This window comes from Pseudorca crassidens, chromosome 2 (genome assembly GCF_039906515.1).
Source record: "Pseudorca crassidens isolate mPseCra1 chromosome 2, mPseCra1.hap1, whole genome shotgun sequence".
Classification (NCBI taxonomy): domain Eukaryota; kingdom Metazoa; phylum Chordata; class Mammalia; order Artiodactyla; family Delphinidae; genus Pseudorca; species Pseudorca crassidens.
In genome coordinates this window covers 20,257,930-20,266,957 of record NC_090297.1, presented here as the reverse complement: position 1 = coordinate 20,266,957, position 9,028 = coordinate 20,257,930, and positions in this window count along the sequence as shown.

The window sequence follows — 9,028 nt, the reverse complement described above, 5'->3', positions numbered from 1 at the left end:
GCTCCCTATCTCCAACTGTGCTTCCAGTTCTCTATTCTCTCCCAGACTGTTGCCAAGCTCTTGGTTCTTCCTTCCTCATTCTCTCACTTCTATCCCTTCTTTGGCCTCCTTTCTAGACCAGGGAGGCAACAAGGTACTGTGGTGCAGTGGGTCACACACAACAAGCACTTTGGCAGCACACAGACCAGGGTTCAAATGCCAACTCTGCCATTCAGTGAACTTCACCAGGCCTTGGTTTTCCGGGAGTTATACCTTGCTGGTGTTTAGGGAGTCAGACGAAATGATGATGTTTGTGGCAGCAGGTGACACACAGTAGGTGTTTGATGAATGATAGTACCTTGCACTTTCCCTACCAATCTTGGGAACAGTCTCGTTTTCTTCATACCTTGGCTCTTCATAACTGCAAAGAAGAGAGATGGTAAAGATCTGGGGCAACCATTGACTCCCTAAGTCTCTCTCTGGAAGAACCAAATCCCGAAGTACTCCTTTATCAAAATATTTTAAACTGCTTAATTTGTAATCTTAATACCTATCATTAACTGGAGGTTTACTACATGCTGGTTGCTGTGCTAAGTGCCTTATATACTCTCTTCTCATCCTCATGACAATCCTGCAAAAGAATTTCCATTATTATCCCCATTTTATAGTTCAGGAAACTGAGATTCAGAAAAGTGAAGTGACTGGTTTAAAATCACATCGCTAATTAAGGCGTGAAATTGGACGTTGAGCCCATGTTTTTCCAGCACCAAAAACCCCAAAAGAAAACAATCCTGTGTGCCCAACCATTAGGCCATCCTGCCTCATAGCCTATCTGCAAAAGCAGGGGGAGCCAACATGTTTCATTTCCTGGATAACAGGAAACCTGGTGAGATGAGAGATTTTCCCAGAGTCTCATAATGGACTGGATGCTAAGCCAGGCATTGGTGGGCCTGGCCCCAGACTGCAAACTTGCCCCAGCAGAGCAAACTGGGTGCTCTGAGACCTCGGGGTGGCCCAGACCTTCCTCCCTGAACTGGAATGTCTCCACAGAGCAACAGAACCATAAACACAAGCGGCCCTTTCAACAGGACACTGGACCTGAGTCATGGAGTATTTATAGATGGGCCTCTTCTCAGCTTTGCCAGGATTTATCAAGTTCACTTGGGGTTCGAAGGGTGACAACCTGTTTGTTATCCAAGGTGTCATAGCAGGCTGTTGAGACATCCTCTAAGAACAAGGCCTGGAGTCCTGCCCATGTTTAGACTTGACCTGACCCCTCCACAGAAGACTGAGGCAACGATCCCTACCCCAGCTGTGCCACCTTCTCCCAAATAACCCCTGCGCCCGCCCCAGCACAACCACACATGCACACGCACACACAGTGAACTCATGGTCTCAAATTAAAAATGGGACAGGAATGCTGCTTCTCTCAGGAAGACCTCTTGGAGTGATCTGGGAAGTTTAAAGACCTTCCCTAGCCCTACTGCTCCTAGGGAGTGAACCTTCTCATTGGTCAGATGTCATAATAACATTGACTGAGGACCTTCTCTGTACCAGATATCATGCTAAGAGTTTTAATATTACCTTTTTTAATCCTCAAATAATTTAATAAGTTGGATATTAATTTAATATCATCTTTATAGATGAGGGAACTGAGGCTCAGAGAGGTAAAGTAACTTGCCCAAGACCACACAGCCAGTAAGTAGCAGGGCCAGGCTCAAAATCTAGGTCTTCCTTGGTTCCAGTCCAAGCTATGGGTGACCTTGGGCAAGTTACCTCCCTTCTGAGCCTCAGTTTCTTTATCTGTAAATTGGAGGCACTAAATACCTACTTCTTACAGTTGTAAGGACTGAATAAAAGTGGTACATAGTAGGCTCTCAACCGCTTATGACTACCCCCACCGTGTACCCAACAATGAGAAAATTAGCTTGTCTTAAGCTGTTTATGACCATCAGCCAGGTCACATCTGGCTCAAACTTCAGGGACTTGAATCCAGGACCCAGGCTATTCTCGTCCCCATGGCCCAACACTTTGTTTCTTTCTAAGAGCCTGAGTGACTCAGAACCCAGGGCTGGGGCAGGGGCAGCAGAAGAGGAAGTGAGGGGGTGGAGAGGGAGTTGGGGGGTTGGGGGTGGCTGTGTGCAGAGGTGAAGTGGACTGACTAGGCTCTCCCTCCTGGGATCTATGTTGGATGGTACTAACCTCGGGGCTGCCAGCAGAGGTATCAGTGCTGAGTTAACAGTGTGGCCCCTGGGGCCAGATTTAGTGGTTGAGCCCTGACCTCAGAGGGGTGGCATGGCTGCAGACACTGGGCAGAACCTACTTTTGTGGTTCCTGGTAAGCTGGGGCTCCCAAGGCTCTGAGCCCCGCAAAGAACTACAGGGTGGGTTGTTGAGTCTTCGCCAAGGGCAGCCAGCTCCTCCCTGCTGCCCTCCTTCCCCCGTCTAGTGCAGAGCCCCTTCTTGAGGTTCAGACTGGTTTGGGTTCAAGGCCCAGCTGTTCTATTTACTACCTGTGTGACCTTGGGCAAGATACTTAACCTTGGCATCCTGATCTAGAAATGAAGACAGTCATACATACCTCACAGGGCTGTGTTGATTAAGTGGAATCCCCGGGTAGGGCTGTGACCCCTTCCATTTCCCCCCTTTCCTACCACCCCTGGGGCCCATGTGGGCAGAGCTAGTTCTCCTGCCCTCCTTCTGCCCAGAGGGGCCTTAAAATGCACTCCTCAGGCCTTGACCTTGTTGTTCTGGGGTCTCACAGTGCTTCCAGAAACCCTGATCCTAAGTCCCCTCTGGCCTCCTGACCAGGGCTGAGCTCTGACAGAGGGGAGAGCCCAGCTCACTCAGCTGTAGCTCAGGTTTCCTGCTGGACCCCGTTAGAGGCCTCAGTAAGGAGCCCCAGCTCCTTGAGTTTTAATCCATAGGAACAGCAACTTTTTAACAGTAGGGATTTCTGTTCAGCCATTTTCTATGCCTGTACAACATTTTTGATATATAAGTTTATTTACGCATACATACATATTATTTTTAATAGAAAAAATCAGATTACATATATTTAGCATGTATTTTTCTGTTTGTGCTAATAATATATCACTGACATCTTTTCATATTGGTATTCCATAGAAAGCTCAATGTCATTTTTTTAATTGGATGAATATTTACATATATATGTATTTTTATTCCATAGACAGTTGGAATGCTTATTGGGGTATGCTTTTGCTTTATTTTTTAGGAAACGTTTTCTTTAAGTAAATATACATTCTGAAAAGGGCACAATCCATAAGTGTACAGTTCAAGGCATTTTCATAAAATAGTGTACCTGCGTAACCTACACTCAGGTCAGAGACAAGATCACTACCAGTATTCCTGGAGCCTGGTTTCTGTCCCCTTCCAGCCCCCCCACTGAGGATAACACTATCTTGACTTTTTTTTTTAAATTTAAGTTATTTATTTTTGGCTGTGTTGGGTTTTCGTTGCTGCGTGCAGACTTTCTCTAGTTGCAGTGAGCAGGGGCTACCCTTCGTCGCGGTGCGAGGGCTTCTCATTGCGGTGGCTTCTCTTGTTGCAGAGCATGGGCTATAGGTGTGCGGGCTTCAGTAGTTGTGGTGCGTGGGCTCAGTAGTTGTGGCTCATGGGCTCTAGAGCACAGGCTCAGTAATTGTGGCGCATGGGCTTAGTTGCTCCGCGGCATGTGTGATTTTCCCGGGCCAGGTCTCGAACCCGTGTCCCCTGCGTTGGCAGGCGGATTCTTAACCGCTGCACCACCAGGGAAGCCCCTATCCTGACTTTTAAAAGCTGAGATTAGTTTGGGCTGTTTTGAACTTTGTGAAGATGGAATCAGACAGTATGTATTCTTCTGTTCACCATTCTTAATGAGATTCATCTATGTCTTTACATGTGGTAATATTTGTTCATTCTCATTGCTGTATACTATTCACTATGCGACCACACAGCCGTTTATTTGTTCTGTTGGTGGACATTGGGGTTGTTTCCAAGGTTTTGCTACTACAAACAATACTGCAGAAAACATCCTTGTATGTACATAGATCTATAGATCTGAATATCATCTATACCTATCTAGCTAACTATGTATATCTTTCTGTCATCATCTTTCTGGTTTTTTGATAAAATAGATTCCTCAGAATACAACTGCTGAGTCACATGTATAAATATATCACATTTTGATTTTGTCAAATTGCACCCCCTCCCCCAAGGTCAAGAGTAGTGGCAGGGTCCATTGCTCTACGCCTTCACCAACCCTGGATACTATTAATCTTTAATTTTTGTCAACCTCATAGAGGAAAAATCAGGTTTTATTGTGGTTTTAATGAGATTTTTAAAATTAGTGAGGACCAGTGCCTTGTTTTGTTTGGTTTTGGTTTTGGGGAAGGGGCATTGGCATTTATTCTTTTGTAAGTTGCCTTTTTATAGCCTTTGCTTGTTTTTAGAACGTTAATGTATTATGGCTATTGACACGTGGGTTTCTTCTGTTTTCTCCCAACCGTCACTTGTCTCTTAATCTTTGTTTATGGAGCAACTGCAGGTTTAAATATAGTTTGTTTTCCACCTGCTTACTGTTTATGACCTGGATCATCTGAGGGTGTGTATGGCAAACCCCAGGTTCAAGCTGGTGGGGGTGGAGAGCAGCAGGCCGGGTGGGGTGGGGAGCTGGCCCCCAAGACTCTCTGGGGTACAAGCACCAGAACATCAGTGTCAGCACTGAGCCCTGGGCCTTGAGTTTGCCGTGAGCTTCCTCCAGCCCCTTTCTGGGCCTTCCCAGTGCCGCCCTGGCCTCTCTATCAGTGAAGAGAATCTCTCGCATAGCCCAGGGGCCAGGTGGGGGTCAGGGTGGGCAGTAGAGGGAGAGAAATTTTAAAAACAAGGGCTAAGCAGCCCCAACCGTCTGAGTTCAAATCCTGAACTCTGTGAGTTCAAGTCCTGTCTTGGTCTGCTCGAGGTGCCATGACAAAATACCACAGGCTGGGGGGCTTAAAACAGTAGAAATTTATACCTCATAGTTCTGGAGGCTGGGAAGTCCAAGATCAAGGTGCTGGCAAGGGAGGTTTCATTCCGAGGCCTCTTTCCTTGGCTTGTAGATGGCTGCCACCTTGCTGTGTGCTCACCTGGCCTTTCCTCATGTGTGTGCATGAAGGGAGAGGGGAAACAGGCTCTCCTGTCTCTGAGGGCACTAGTCCCATTGGACTAGGACCCCAACTCATGACCTTATCTAACCCTAATTACCTTCCAAAGGCTTCATCTCCAAATACCATCACATTGGGGGTTAGAGCTTCAACATATGAATTTCAGGGAGACACAAACATTAAGTTCATAGCAATTGCCCCAGACTATTTCCTAGATGTGTAACCTTAGGCCGAATCGCTCTGTGACTCAATTTCCTTATCTGTAAAATGGGGATGATAACAGTATCGACCTCATGAATTAATAGATTAATTAATAGCTATAAAACACTTAGAACAGACTGTGATAACCAGCCTCCAAGATGGTCCTCGATAATTCTTGCCTCCTGGTACTCCTATCCTTGTGTGGTCCCCCCACCACTGTGCTGGGTTGATTTGTGTGACCAATAGAATACAGCGGAAATGATAGTGTGAGATGTGTGAGTCTAGGTCATCAAAGACATTGCTACTTTTTACGGACCCTCCCGAGTTGGTCCCCAACATGGGTCCTTCTGTCTGGTGTTGTTCAAGCCAATAGAATGAGACCGAGTTCGGTTCGGAAGCAATGGAAAGCTTTACTCTTTTTTTTTTTTTAAATAAATTTATTTATTTTATTTATTTATTTTTGGCTGCATTGGGTCTTCATTGCTGCACGCGGGCTTTCTCTAGTTGCGGTGAGCGGGGGCTAGTCTTCGTTGCAGTGCACAGGCTTGTCATTGTGGTGGCTTCTCTTGTTGCCGAGCACGGGCTCTAGGCATGCGGGCTTCAGTAGTTGTGACATGCGGGCTCTACAGCGCAGGCTCAGTAGTTGTGATGCACAGGCTTAGTTGCTCCGCAGCATGTGGGATCTTCCCGGACCAGGGCTCGAACCCGTGCCCCTTGCATTGGCAGGTGGATTCTCAACCACTGCGCCACCAGGGAAACCCAAGCTTTACATTTTGATCAAAGAATGGAGAGGTGCGAGCTCCCGCAAAGGCTGTAGGCTGGGCTGCTCTATAGGGTTCTTGTCAGCAGGGGTCGGGGTGGAGTTCTTGTGGTCCGGGGCAGCTGTGCTGCTCAGGCTTCAGATCGCAGTGCCGGGCACAGTGTCTCTGCACACAGCCTGCCGCCACCATCTTGAATTGTGGTGTCGTGCGCAGCACTTCTGCACATGGCCCTGCAGAGCTGATGTGTCAGCACAGCCATTTCCCACTAGGAACTCTGGTCTGCAATGTCGAGTGCAAGACCTCTGCACATGGCACCCTGTGAGCAAGTGAAACTACACTAAGCACAAAGGAAAAAAACAGACTTTTATTACCCAGATTCTACTTTTATTCCGAAGGAATTGTTCATGGGCTTTGCTGGTAACAAATCCCTCCTCTGTCTTCTGTCCTGCTCCTCTTTCTTGAGGGGCGCTGAGGGGCAAAGAGGTTCGTCTTCTGCAACTGCTTCCCGCTGAGTTTGGGCGTCATCATAACCCTGGGAGAGGAGCAGAATTTCTCCTCAGCTGCCTTTAGATTGTCACCAGGGCTTAGCCCGGCTGTTCATGTCCCTGAGCGACCACCATTGGAAGTTTTATAGATTCTGGCCTTTTGGAGACAAAGGACACCAGACAATTTGAGATGCATGGTTCAAGTATCAGCAAGAGGACAAAGGTTATTATTAAGGGGCCCAGGAAAGGTAGAAACCAAGTGACACTAGGGAGGGCCTGTTTCACCCGCTGCATATTTGCATCCAGCCAGATGAGGCTGCCTGGCCTGTCTGCCAAGTTGCTTTTTCTAGTAGCCTGTGTGCACTTTCTTCAATCAGGCCACTTGCATTAACATGAAAGCAACTTGACCTATTGGCCAGTGCACAGACCCCTCCCTGGTCAGCTAACAGATAATCTAGGGCAATTCGGTTATCTAGGACCATACCAGCCAGTGAGCCAACAGATTTTTGTATGGGGTTTAAGGGTTTGTCCTGCTTCACATGTCAAATTTTTTCTAATAAGTTGAAGTCGAGTCCAGTCTTGTTGGCCACTGTTGTACTGTGGCTGTTATGTTTTTTTTTTTTTTTTTTGCAGTGTGTGGGCCTCTCACTGTTGTGGCCTCTCCCGTTGCAGAGCACAGGCTCCGGACGCACAGCCTCAGCGTCCATGACTCACGGGCCCAGCTGCTCCGCGGCACGTGGGATTTTCCCGGACCGGGACATGAACCCGTGTCTCCTGCATCAGCAGGTAGACTCTCAACCACTGCGCCACCAGGGAAACCCTGCTTCTGTTTTTTTATGTTTTGTTTTTTTGGCCACGAGGCATGTGGGATCTTAGCTCCCCGACCAGGGATTGAACCCCCCACCCCCCGCACTGGAATGCAAAGTCTTAACCACCAGACCGCCAGGGAAGTCCCCCGACTGTAAACTTAATTAAAGTTTGGATCTGGTCCCACAGTTCTTAGGTTGACATACCCCCTCTAAGCATTGAGATGCCCAGCCCCACGTTGAGTTGGGGGGCTTGCCCAAGAACATGTATCCTCTTCGTAAGTGCACCAGCCCTGTGTCATCGGTTTGGATCTTTGAAGGGTCAGTGCTCTGGTTTTTCATCCATGTAAGTATATCCAGGGTCCTATTAGGGCACCCAGGTACCAAACTCGACACGTTTCCCTCGTTGGACTGCCTGAGTCACGTAATTGTTGGTGCTATTGACCCCTAAGTGTCACAGCTGGGACCAGCTGCGACTTCAACCTGTTAACAGTTTACCGCCTGCTGGGAAGAGGGTGCTATTTAATGCTTCCTCCTTGGTTATTGGGGTTCCTCTTAAATATGTCTGACGGTCCTTTCCTGTTTCAGGTTGGGCGTGACAGATCCAACAATCAGTGAAGTTCCATCCTTCCTGAATATCTCTGATCATGTTATAGAAGGAAGTTTTTTGCCATGGAGCGACAGTGGGGAGGACATTTTAATTCCCAAAATGGGAAGTATAAATTGGAAGTATAGGGCCCTCATTTTGCAAGCACTGGGGTAAGTGTGTCTGCGGAGGGAGGGGCAAAGAAGACTCAGCACGATGGCAGCAATCACCAGGGTATCTTGTGTGCTGCCGCTTTTCCAGGTTTTTAGGTTCACCCAGTCTCCTGGCTGGAAGGAGTGTAGGGCCAGGTCAGTGGATGCAGGAAGCACCTGGTTACCTTATTCGTTGACAACTTTCATGGTTTCTCCTACCTGGAGGGCATACTTGAGTTGTTCCATTTCATGGGGGCTAAGGTGTCCCTTCTCTCGGGCTTGGGAATGGGTCTACCAGACATGAATTCAAATGCACTTAACTTTAAACTTATCTCTTGGGGCAAACTGAATGCAGAGCAGGGCAATCAATAGCAACTTAACCCAATTTTCTTAGGTTTCCTGACATAGCTTGACTAGGGCCCATTTCAAGCTTTGATTGATCTCTCTACTTTCCCTAGTGATTAGGGCCTCCAGGCTGAGTGCAAGGTCCATTTTATGCCCAAGTCACCCATTATCCCCTTCATCACTTGAGGCGCGAATGCTGGACCGTTATTGTTTTGTCCAGGGACGTTTGTCCTCAGCCATTAACATTATCATCTTGTGCCCTTTGTCTAAGGCAATACCAGTCTCCAATTTGCCTCCCATTAGGTGGATAGTAGCCCATGATTTGTGTAAAATATCTCTTCCTAGCAAGGGTATAGGGCATTTGGGGACATACGGGAAAGAATGGTGGGTGAGCATGTGTTCGTCCAATTTACATTCTAATGGCTTTATGAATGCCCATTCTTGGGGCTTCCCTGAACCATTTTACATTTTACCCCCATCATTTTACAAGTCTTGTGACCAGTTTTGCCTGATCTGGGGTTCAGAACCGAGTAAGTGTCAACTAAGACTTCAATAGGCTTTCCCTGCTAT